The sequence below is a fragment of the Apis laboriosa genome, unplaced genomic scaffold (assembly GCF_014066325.1).
Source record: "Apis laboriosa isolate Shangri-la unplaced genomic scaffold, ASM1406632v1 scaffold30_cov140, whole genome shotgun sequence".
In the NCBI taxonomy this organism is placed as follows: domain Eukaryota; kingdom Metazoa; phylum Arthropoda; class Insecta; order Hymenoptera; family Apidae; genus Apis; species Apis laboriosa.
This window is the reverse complement of record NW_025222776.1, coordinates 3248636-3263015: the sequence shown is the minus strand read 5'-3', so window position 1 is coordinate 3263015 and position 14380 is coordinate 3248636.

Sequence of the window (14380 nt, the reverse complement as noted above, 5' to 3'; positions counted from 1 at the left end):
ATCGCTTCATTTATTTAATCATTTGCACATTCATTTATTTAAACATTTATTTTATAACGTATTTCTTAATATATAATTTTCATTCATTTATTTATTCACTTATTCTTTTACCTATTTATTTCTTCTTTTCTTTTTAATTTATAGTTTATTATTTTAATATATATATTTTGTTTATTTATTTATTTATTCTTTCATTTATTCATTTCTAAATTTATTTCTTGATTTATTCTTTAACTTCTACTCATTTATTTATTCTTACATTTATTTTTTGATTTATTTTTTAATTTATAGTTGAATGTGAGTCTCGATATAGTTACCACTTCGTGGTAACCACCTATCCGGTAATCGGTTTCCAATTCTTTTTTTCAAAATTTTGTCCACGTTAAAAAGAAAATATTCATTTCGTTAAAAAGTTTTTAAAATATTTTAAACTTAAAAATATTTAATCATTTATTATGATGGAAATCGATGGCGAGCCAAGAACTACACATATGCACTCCAATCTAAACCTTGCACGATTATTTTTCTCAATCATTACACGGATTGCATGTAAAATTTGTAGAATATTTTGAACTCTCTCTTACTAAGCATTGCAATTCTTGGTATAAATTAATTATATAATTTCTTTTTTTCGCTTTAAATGAAATGAGACTATATTTGTTACGCGTTATATATTTAAGATTTATATTACTATTAATTATTATAAATTAAGATAGATGAAAATAATATTAATAGTTTTTTCGGTGAATGAAAATATTCGTAATGAATGGACGTTAAAGTACGTAGATATTTATAAAAAATTTATAGATGAATTAATATATAGATGAATAGTTGCTATTCATATATTCATTTTAGTAAAATTCATTTTGAAAAAAATATTAAAAATTTTTAATCATTTTTTTACTTTTAAATGTAATAAAGTGGTATTTAGTGAATTGCATGATTACTTTTTTAAAATGAAGGTATTACAATTTTTATAGAAAAAAGTTTTTTTCTTTTTAATTAAAATAGTTTATCCAATATTTCTTTATTTTTCGAGATATGGCAAGATTCTAGAAAAATCTTAAAAAGGATATCATAAAAAAAAAATTGGAATATAAGTTTTTATATTTTTAAGTGTTAGATATAACATGACTTTTTAACTTACAAGAATAAGAGTAGATATATGTCTAATTAATTTTGATTTTTATAAATCATTTAATTCTAATGATGATATTTCTCCGTATATGCACTTCGATCTTTTTTATTTTTTCTCTAATATCTTTTGCATATAGTTTTGCATTTGCTTTCGATTCGTCATGGGTAAGTTGTAACACGCAATATATCCGGTCCAACAACATATCACGTTGTATCATATTCAATGTAAATATCGGCGATCATTGTTTTCTCGTGAATATGAAATACTGATGATCGTAAAAATATTCATCATAAAACATAAGGAAAGAGAAAAATTGCAAATAACTCGGCATAATAATAAATCATCTTTAAATGATTCTGACAAAAAGATTGAAACATCATTAATTATTTTTTAATAAGAAATAAAGAAATCTAAACCTGATATAGGGTATTATATATTTTCTTTGAATTAATATATAATATTAGAATTACAATTATATGTATACTGCTTGTAGCCAGATATATTAAATGCTTTTAGAGCTAAAAAGAATTAATAATATATTTCTTATTTTATTTATCCAATGTTTTTTATCAAATTAATGCATAAGAAGAATAAGGAATTGATACAAACAATTTGATAGAAATAAAAATAAATTTAAAAAATTTATTTTAATAAAATGAAATTATATTGATATTTTAGTTATTAATGGAATCAAAATGACGCAAAATTAGAATTAAAAATTATTTTCATCATTGATAACCTATTTTATTTGCAATTTTATGTGATTATGATCCGATTGATATTAAATTAAAATAAAAGCACTGTTAAATTTTTAGGCATAATTAATCATCCATTTTATAAATTACAAGTATTGTTAATAATAATAAAGAAGAATTTCGACTATTTGTTATCTTATAATTTTCAAAAATATGACAAAAATCATAAGTATAATTAATATCAATATATCTTATTTTATCGTATAATTTTGATATGCAGATAGAAATTATTTCTTTTGATACAACTAAAAAAAAGAGAAAAAATAATTTAATGATTGAAATTTCTTTGCTAAAAAAAAAGTAGTTGAAAAAATTAAAAATAAACTTTTCTTAATAATTTGTTATATTATTAATAAATAAATTTAAATTAAAAAAGAAAATAAGCATCGAAGTAATCAAATTCATATTAATTTTCATATTATTATGAAAATTTTAATAAAAAATATTGTATTTTAGAAAATTTTAGAAAAATAGCAATCAAAATTAATTTAAAAATGATCATTTAAACTATGATCTATAATATATCTAAAATATTAAAATATATTGCAATTTAAACAGAATTAAATTATTTCTAAATCATCTATGTATTATGTATAAAATATAAATCTTTTATAATAGTAAAATCTAATTTAATCACAATACCATTCCATAATAGAATTAATAAAATTTATTAAATACCTACATAATTCTTTACATTAATACAATTATGATCATTAAAATGATTTTCTAATGATATTATGATTTTATTATATTTTAATGTGCTGAGTATGAATATGTAAATGTTTTTTTTAGAATCCACAGTTTTCGAAAGAATTAATTTTAAAAAAATTGTAATTTTTTATTTTTGAAAGTATTTTGCATTTTTACAGTAATAGATGTTCATTTTCTCCTAAGGAAAGAAATGATGATAATGAAAATTCACAAGAAATTTTCTCGAATAAAACGATATAAGTAGATAGTTATCGCAATTATACGTATTAGGATTAAATAATGATCAAAAGTAAAAGAATTTCGAAAATATATTCATTTTTCTGATATTTTTCAATTTGTTTTATATGTCTGTATATCACAAGCAAATTGATAGTTGTTCGATTTTTTTTTCTTTCGTGGAATTATTAATTCTTCACCATTTATATCTGAATACGATCATTCAATTATTTTATAATTCAACGCCAATTATTTGCACATTGATTATTAAGTTTCAAGATTCATTGGAATGTATCCTTGACTCAAAATTTTCCTTTTTATTTTTTTATGACAATTATCGTTATCATCCTTCTTTTTCGTTTTTCATTCTATTTGATCAATCAATTCGTTATTTTTTTCATACTTATCAAGGAAACATATCACAAAACAGAGAATGAATTGTATTAGATATAAATATTAGATATAATATTAGATATAATATTATAATTGTTATATTAGATATAATTTCTAAATCTAAAGAATTCTCAATCTAAAGAAAATTGCAAATGAATTTGATAGAAATAAAAAATATGAATTTAATTTAATATAGTAAAATAGAAATTCGATTTAATTTGAACTAATAAATAAAGATAAAAAGCGATAGAAAACATTAAAAAAAAACATTAAAAATAAACAAAACGCAAAAATTTTTAAACTTTCTGCAATATTTTTTTATTTTACATTTTTATAATTCAAAATCAATATAAAATATTAATATTATATGATATCAAACTTTTAAAATTTTACATTTTTACATTTTTAAATAGAAAAAGCATGATTTTATTATTATTATATACAATTATATATATTATTATATATAATTAAATATATTAAAGAAAGAATAATAATCTCATAATTTGTAAAAGAAATTCATTAATAATAGTAAATGTAAAATTCTTTGTTAATCTATTAATCGAAAAGATGATTCCAAAAAGATGATTCTTCAGTAAATGAAATATATATATATATATATATATATATATACTACAATTTTACTTTGCTCCGATAACAATGAATTTATTTGTCATTTTGAAAAAAATCATAGACAATCACAAAATAGGTTTTGATTCATTTCAAGAAATCTTTGTTATATAAAGGAAATGATTTGCTTTCATATCATGACGCATCGGTCGAAATATTCAATAAATTATTGTTTTTAATCGGCACTGCTATTCTATGAGAAGTTGTTTCGAAAAAATATTCATTTTATCTAGCATCAAGAAACTTTAAGGTGATTCGTGATATCCTTCACATTAAAAACATAGATATATCAATAGATGCTTTTAGAATCTATTGGCGCGATTGCTCTGCAACATTTATGTGATAACGAGCCACGATATATATTTAATACATAAGGTCATTTAGATTTATACACCAATACATTCCACGAAACATTATAAGTATAAGATAAATTCTTCGTGTATTTATAGAATTATATTTCTCCAATGAAAAATTTTAATTTTTGAGGATATTTTTACATCTAGTTTATCATTATTTTTAGATTAAATATGTGTCCTATATTTTGGAAAATATTGATTATTTTTAATTAATATTATATTATCGTCATCATCATCACCATTATCATTATCATTATTATCATTATCATTATTATTGTTATTATTATTGTTGTTGTTGTTGTTGTTCTTATTATTATTATTTTTGTTGTTGTTGTTGTTGTTGTTGTTGTTGTTGTTATAATATTTCAAATCAACAGTAAAGTATTGTAGTGCTTGAGTTAAAGGATCGAATATATCTTGTAATTAATCAGGTAACTAAGTTATTTTTGTATTAGAGACTTATTTAAAATCGAAATGTCTTTTGAATTGAAGAATTTCAATTTTATTATAATTGATCTATTCAATAAATCATTTTTTATCTAAATTTCCTGATAGAGATTCCATTGTTAAATATTATAGTTAAAATTAATATATTTAATAATCAATAGTCTATGAATAAAAAATTTCAAAATTTTGAAAAAAAGGGATTATTCAATAATAAATCTCAATTTCTATTTTATTAATTTTTAATTTTAAATTAATAATAAAAATAATTTTGTTATAAATAATATAATATCTTTTATAAATACATCTTGAGATAATTTATTGAGAAATAAATATTCTTTTCTTTATCTATAATTTTTCCACATAATGTATAGGTGTTTACAGGCATCGTTTCGTTTCAATTTTGTTCGTATTTGTTACATGCTGTATGTTTCATTTGTAATAAGCTAGGTAAATAAAACCAAGAAATAAAATTAAATTGTAAATTAATTATTATTTTTAATTTCTTAAAAATAACGAATAAAATGCAATTATATAAAAAATATGTTTATTAAAATTTGTAATGTAATTTTAATTTTTACAAATATTATTTATGAATTATTTCGATTTTTTTTAATATCATATTACTTATAAATTATTTTTCAAAATTTATTTTGAAATATTCTAAAGTTTAATACAAGCTCTAGAATAAATATATTTCAAATATTGAAAAATTAATTATTTTTGATTGTAAGTTAAAAATCTATAGAACAAAACATGATATTAAAATTGATTTGTAAGTATATATTGAACTATGAAGTATATATTGATTCCATCTTTAACTATTTCTACAATAATCTTTCAGAAAATTCTTAATTTCATATTATCTATGAAACCACTTATTTATATCTTTTTTATTTTATCGAATTCAATTTTCACTATACGGTGATCAATTTTGTTAATATTTCTAGAAACAATCACATTTGGTATATCTTTTTCAAACATATGCACGTACATGCATTTTCCATGCAATTATTAAATGATTTAACGCATGTGAAATAGAAAGTAACATAATTTAATACCAAGTAACGTAATTGAAATGTTATTAAATATTAATTACTTCAGTTCAAATAATGTAACCATATGTTCTGATCCCTCCCTGAAAATATATAATAATAAAATTAATTTATTACAAAGTTTTATTTTAAAACGATCGAAATTTAAAAAAGCAAAGTTTATATTAATTATTAAATTTATGTAATAAAGATTTACGTTTATCACTAAATTCACAAGGTTCTATTCGTTTGAAATTACGAAGTTCAAGAGTTCGAAAGACTGATATATATATAAANAATATATAATAATATAATATATATATATATATACACATATATAATATATATAATAATTGTTTATATATAATATAAACAATTTTTTTTTATATTTTTTTTCTTCTATTAAAGCTGCTATAGAAAAGTTGTTTTGATCTATTATTTAAGTATTATAGATAAAATCATATTTGAAATAAAAACATTTTAAATTTTAATATAAAAGCACATCACATTTGTTTTAAAGTTAATCTTTTAATGATAAATTAGTTTTACCTGTTTCTCTATTATTATATATGTGTAATATAATATTATATTAATATTATACATATGTATAATATTATTATATAAAATATTATATTATATTATATATATTATATATTAATATTATACATATGTATAATATTATTATATAAAATATTATATTATATTATATATATTATTTATATTTACATAGAAAAAAACTTCGATTATTCGAATTGGTTATCAAAATTATTAATTCAAACATAAGAGTAATTTAAATTAGTCTATTTTACAATGTTTAAGGTCCACGATACGTATCATACAATTTTTAAATTTTTTCTTTTATTAAATGAATATTTTTTTATGTAATATTTGAAAGTTATTTGATTTTTAGTTATTTTAAATATATTCACAAATTTGGTAAATATTTCCTAACTGATTATTTGAAAATCTGCATATTTGAATGGATTTCTTTTACAGTTAATCCGAATAATCGATATTTTATTGCAATCTTCGAGGTGGGAATAAATCATTATTTGATATTTGGTGCTATTATCAAATAAATATCAAATAAATATTAGATTGAATATTTATGCAAATTTTATATATCAAAATATACAAAATATAAACAAAATTTATTGAAAATAATATATTATAATACCAACAGAATACAATATAATATAGAATAATGACATTTATATAATATTTATCACTACTATTGTAATATGTATTGTACTATTGTATTGTACTATTTGTAATTTGCATTATAACATGTAATAATAATTTTTTTATGTTTCAACTAATATCTTTTATTTAATTTTAAATAGATTAATTTATATGTTGAAGATGTCTGAACATCACAAGCTTTTATTTTGAGTGAATATTCAATATTTGAATCAATTAATTAAAGTATTATTAAGTATTATTTAGATAAATATAAATATATTTAAATATATAATGTATACAAATATAATATATATATTTATAGATACTTTATAATAATTTTGAATTTATCTATATTTAGATAATATTTATAATAAAGTATTATTTAGATAATATTTTGAATTTTAAATTATATCTTATAATATCTATAAATTAATATATATATTTTTTTATTGCAAACACATACAAATATCATTTCCAAATATTTCCAGAATAATTTCAGATTTTATCATTTTTTATGATCACATACTTCTCATTTAATTTCGCTATTGATGAAATTTTTAAATTCACTTAAATTTTATTATCAACAATCTTATGCAAGTGAATATTGTATGATAATATTACATTAAAAAACAATATGATTTTATATGATATTGACTTCGTATATATATATATATTTCTTTTTAGAATTTATATATTTAAAATAATTTTTATAAATGAATGTATGCGTGTGCGTGCGCGTGTGCGTACATAAGTGTTATGATTCATAATGACATCATGCGAAAATATGATAATCTAATAAAATTTTCTAAATGAGATAGATATTAAAAATTATTATTTAATACTAAACATACATATTATGTAAAAAATACGTAAAATAAAAAATATATTTTTAGAATTCTAATTATAATGTAAATTTAATGTAAATTTTGATTTACCTATATATTTTACCTATTAAAAATACATATTTACATAAACATCCGCAGTCTAGTAATATATTTTTACAACAAACAAAACAAAACTTTACAACAAACTTTATAAACAAAATTTAATAAAATAATTTATTCAATAATATAAATAATAGTGATTTATAATTCATTATTATTTATATTACATGTTAGATCAAATGACGGATAATATTCTGGTGCGATTGCCACAAGGTTTTTGGAATTTGTCAATTCAAAGATTTATTTTTAAATACTGAGAAAATTGCCAATTTTAAATTGGAAAGTTTCCTAATTCATAAATCAACAATATGTCACTATAAGACCAAATGAATCCAAGTGAGTCACGAATCTTGGTAATTATTCTCGGCATTTTCAGGTGCCCGGACCTGATCCGGCGAATCTATTGCCTAGACAATCATACACCAATGGCTAACCTCATACATTCCTTTTCCAAAATACATTCCATAGTATTATATTCGTACAATTTGTTCAATGAATTTGATTCGTTTTTTATTTCTTCAATTTGGAATAGTCCTTCCAGCTAATTATTAGAAAAATCTTAATCACTCCTCGTGTTAAATCAAATCTTTATAAGCCAATTTCAAAAGATCTATGGGATTGAGGAATTAACATATGTATAATTATAATTACATATATAAATGAATTGTTTAATTATTTATGATTTTCAAAATTATCTATACCGATATCGTACTTTAATATTAAAAAATATTTTATAATAAATTTCAAAAAATTTATTCACGATTGATAATTATGTATGATATTCTTTGAATTTATTTAAATTAAAAAACAAATTCAATAGTAATATTGAATTTTTCTCTAAGCCATTCTCGCATTATAAATTTGATAATCTAAAACTAAATAATGATAAAAAAAAACTCATTTATAAATGAGCAAAATCAAGAAGATAAAACATAATATATAATATCACATCCGAAAAATTGATTTATAAATTAGATAATACAGAGATAAAACTAAATGGATTTTCAAAATATATTTAAAATTCTCATAAAAATAAAAAATGAATATAATAAAATAATTAATAATTTGGTAAAATTGAATGAGAATTGTTTCATTTTACTTATAATAAGTTTTCTATTTATTAAATATTAAAATATTTAAAAACGATATAATATATATTTTTACATTTTGATAATTTTTTGATTTTTTTTTATTTACCTAATTTTCAAAACAATTAATATACAATAATCATAATACAATCGTATATAAACAATGTTTTCCTATCAATGTCATGATAATGTATTATGAAAATATCTTAAATATTTGATATTTATATTTATTTACATTAAGCTTATTTCATTGATTTTGATGATCTTGAATCTTATTGTTAAAATCAGCATTATAAATAATTTTTCTTTATATATATATAAATTTAAAATTTCAATTTTATAATGATTCGAAATTTTCAAGATTATAAAGATTCAAATTGTTTAAGAGATATAAGCAGTATAAAAAAAAATTAAAAAAGATAGGATATAGAGTGGTAACTGATAAATGAAGAATATTTTATTTAATATATGTTACTATTTATCGCTTACCAGTATATATTCCAAGATAAAATCCAAATTTTATACATATAAAATGTAAATATAAGTATTATATGTACATAGAAAATATCTCTTTCTTTGTATAATAAAACAAGATTTGCTTAATATATTTGTTAATTATTTAGAATAAAAGATTCTCGTCGATATAATAATTCTAATTTTAATAATTCTTGGATGTTGATTCTTTATGTTATAAAGAAGAAAATTTTGAATTTTTTTATGATATATAACTACAGCTCGACATTAGTTTTCAATTTTAGAATATATTTGCTAACAAGCATTATGCTTTTTAAGCATATACTATTTCATTATATTCATATATTCATAACTATTTATAATTATTAAATTGAATGTTGCAAATATTTTTATAGAAAATAGATTTACGATAGAAATTTATTTCGTGATACAAAAATATATTTTTTATTTTGCATATTTAATATTATTATTTTGCATATTGTATATTATATTGTAGATTTTTTTCATATTGTGCATATTTTTTGCATTTATCTCATGTATTAATAATATAATAATTTTTATTTATCTATCTATCTATTATTAAATAACTATCTCGTTTAGAAATTTAATTATATTGTAATGATATATTATATATATATATATATATATATAAACATTGATATTCATAAGAAATATAAATAACTATTAAATATCAATATATTTATTTCCATCGAAAAACTTTGCTATGTAAGAGACATTGCAATACGATAAAGCCGCGCATTCAGCTGAGTGTCCTCGCTCTTTCACTGCCTCGCTCTAATATAAACTTAAAATGCTTATAATTAAGCCTTATCGGACGTATATATATATGAACTTTTTTCATCGTTCTGATATCTAGAATTCACTTTCCAAAGGTGTCTCACATTTTTATTAACACTTTATATTTTATATGTATAGAATTATTGATTTTAATTGAATGAATATTTTATATTTATATATTATAATATATATCTAATATAATATATATATATATATATATATATAATATATTTGAATCAACAATTATAGAAGTTATTAATAAACGAATTATTAACAAAAAATATTTTTATTTAGATACATATATATTTATATGTATATTATACATAAAGATTTCCATATTTTCTTTTTTTTAAATTTCAAATTATTAATTAATATACGCGACTAATTAATATACAATAACAAATAATTAAAAATATTTAATATTTAAAATGGAAAAAAAATATCTGGATTACAATAAAATATTCATTTATTTATAATTTATTACATTTGAAATAATGTCTATTATATTTAAAAAATTGTTAATTATATATTAAGATGTTTAAATAGGATGTTTAAATAAGATATTTAAATAGGATGTTTAAATAAGATGTTTAAATAAAATGTTTAAATAAAATGTTTAAATAAGATGTTTAAGAACTTCACATTTTTTAGGTATTATTAATTTTCTTTGTTTCCAAAATATAAAAGATAAAATATTAGAGATAAATATTAAAATATTTTACTAGATTCTTTTATATACAATAAATTTTAAAAAAGAAATGAATTTTCATGAATAAATTTTGAATAAATTTGAGTAATTTGAGCCAAAAATTTGTACTAAAATTAAAATTAAGATTTGATTTATAATTATGTAGGTTATAGATTGCTAAACTAATATATTTCCAAATACATAAGCGTGAAAATAAACAAAGAGAAAACCAATTTATTTTGACTGTTTCACAATTTCATACATTTTACCGTTGCATTTATAATTTTAGATTTATTTCATTGTTTCTTATTGTGATCATAATTTTCTCTATTTTTTCTTTTTCTATCTTCTATCTAACGAAATTAAAAGAAATTTTTTTTTTGAAAACCGATGAACGATTGCAATCGTAAACAGAATTGCGCCTTTCTATTTCGTTTATACAAACAGTTGCGAGAATTCGAAATTGACTAATCATATTTTTTCTTTTTTTCTTTTATTTAGTTTTCTTCTGATCAACGATCGGCCTTGAATTTCAACAACGATCAATCCATATATAACTACTGATCAATTCACTACAGAAGTCCATTGTTTCTTCTTGGTAAAATAAGAACTTAGTAACAATACTACGAAACTTTTATTTTTTTTTTGGGTCCCATCATATTTTTCCTATACATAGATACCTTGCGCAGCCGATCGTGATATCTTAGTCTCTTGTTGCAGTCCAATTGTTTATTTTTCGTTTATCAGCTCCTGAAAATTATTCAATTCACTTCTAATTTGAAAAACGACAAGTGACGCAATAACCGTATTTTTCTTATTCGAAGAATCCTTATAAACATTTTCATGTATATTGATTGCATCAAGTTCTCTAAAGTCCTATACATATAGGAGCATCTTGAGCGCATGTATATTTTTTATTCATTTACATTCATTTTTATTTATTTTATTATTACATTCATTTTTATTTATTTTATCAAAATTATTATAATATCATATAACACACACACACACAAAATAAAATACTGTAATCATTTTTAATAATCTTATTCAATATAATATTGCTATTCTCTATGAATATAAAAATATTTTGATCATATTGATTTGATAAATATTTCTATAAATATTTTTTCTTAATAAAATAAATCAATTCTCTCGAATTAAAATTACAAAAAATTTCATTTATCGTGAAATGAATTCTCTTTTCGATGGCAAAGATATCTCGAAGTTCATAAAATTCATTCACATAAAACGAGTCACATAGATCTATTAAGGAACAGCAGCACAGATTACTAATTCCCTAATAACTTGATCTCACGACTTAGCAAAATGAGTCGTGCAACGGATAGGATTAATCAAACATGTGCAGATATAATCTATGCAAGTGTACTCTTAACGTGTACAAAACAAAACAGTCTGCATTTTATCTTTACGATCTTTTGATGTTTCTAACAATATTTACAATTAACGTGAAAACACAAATATTGAAAAATTTTTCAAAAATTGATTTCAGTAATTTAACATAGAATAAAAAAATTTATTTAAAGCGATAATGTTTTAAAAATTAAATATATTTTAAATTACAGAATAATTATGAATAAAAAATATTTTATTTAAGATATTAAAGATATTATTAAGATATTATTAAAAATAAAAAAGAAAGATGTGGATTGAATTCATGAAATTGAAAAATGAATATCAAATATTTTCAATATTTTCTTAAAATAGTTATTAAATGAAATAAAAAAAAATAGAGAATATGTACTATGTATAAAAATAAAGAAGAAATTTATGTATGTATATTAATCGAATGAAAATTAAAATTAGAGATAGAATTATGTTAATAGAGAAAATACTTTAAAAAAAAGTGATTTTTTTAAAATAGTTTAGGCAGTTTTATTTTTTAAAAAATTTGTAATAATAAAAAGTTATAATAAAAATAACAATCAAATTGTTGTTATTATCTTAATATCAAATATGTTATATAGAGATATTATTATTATTCTATTTACATTCCATGAATCAAAGATTTAATACAATATTTTAATACAATATTATTTAAGTGATTATCATTGCAATCTTTGTTTTTTCTTATTAAATATAATAAAGTTAAATAATAATAGCAATAAATTATAATTCTTATAATTTTTTAGAGTATAATTTATTTAAATTCTATAATAGCTAATTTAATTATAGCAATTAAAAGAGAAGGAGAATAATTTTGTGACTAAATTAAATATAAATTTTTAAATCTAAATATTAATCATTAATAATAACTTTCATAATTTCATATAAAAAATAAAAAAATGATTATTCATGTCATATTATCAAAATATTTATTACATAAAAAAAAAATCGAAATTTTTAGATGAATTTTATTATAATATATATTAGCTATAAATTTTGTTCTAAAATAAAGAAGAAAAATCGTCTTCGATCATTTTACGATAATTCATGTAAAATCATGTAATTCATAAATTATAGGCAGTCGAATAAATAATCATTTAACGTTAGTAATAACGATATGAATGAATACATAATGAAATTATATTGTCAATTAGAATATAATACTGCGAAATAATATATACTAATTAATAAATTCCCCGCATTGCATGAAAAAAAATCAGCAATCTTGCTACTAAATAAAAATTAAACGACTGATTATAATCGATAGGAAAGTCAGAAATATGTAAAATATGTAGCCATTTCTTTTAAAAAACTGGAGAAATCAAGATTAAGTAAAAACGCGAAACAACGAATATCAAATGCAAATATGAGATTTCTATGTTTCACATAAAATTGATACTAAGGTTAATAAAGAAAAAAATACAATAAGAAATGCAATTATTTTTAATATTGATAATAGATCGTGTAGATAAATTGTAATTATATCACAAAACTCAAATAACAATAAGAAAAGGAATATATAGAATTTATATTCGTAATCGAATTTTATAAAATAATGTAATAGAAAACTTTTCCAAACTTTTATTATTAAAAAATGGATCAGAAATTGAAAAAAATTACTTTTAAATATCATATACTTGATTTGAAACTTTTTTTAATCAATAGTTTAAAAATATTTTAAACTAAAATATAAAGTATAAATATAAAAATTTTTTTTTCTTTAAAATTATTGACAATTAGCATATTAATTATTTTAGTACTTATTGCTCGCAAAATTTATAAACAGCTTACTCTTTTTTGCTATTATTGCTCGCAGCCTAAATAAAGGATGATATTATCTGAAAAAATGTTTTTGAAAATTTAATTATAATATATTATAAATATTGTATATTTTTGACATACTTCAGCCTAGTTGGAGCAAAGCCCGATCCCAAAGATGATATTCCAAATACGGTTAATTCAATGTAACCAACATTATTTTAATTCGAAAAATTTTCCTCTAATGAGGATATCGCGAGTCAGATACTGATCTTGATATTATTGGTTATTATGTACACAGAGAAACTGAGATCTTCTCAATTGAATTAGGAAGGAAGACATGAGCTTCATTTGAAATAGTCTCATTTTA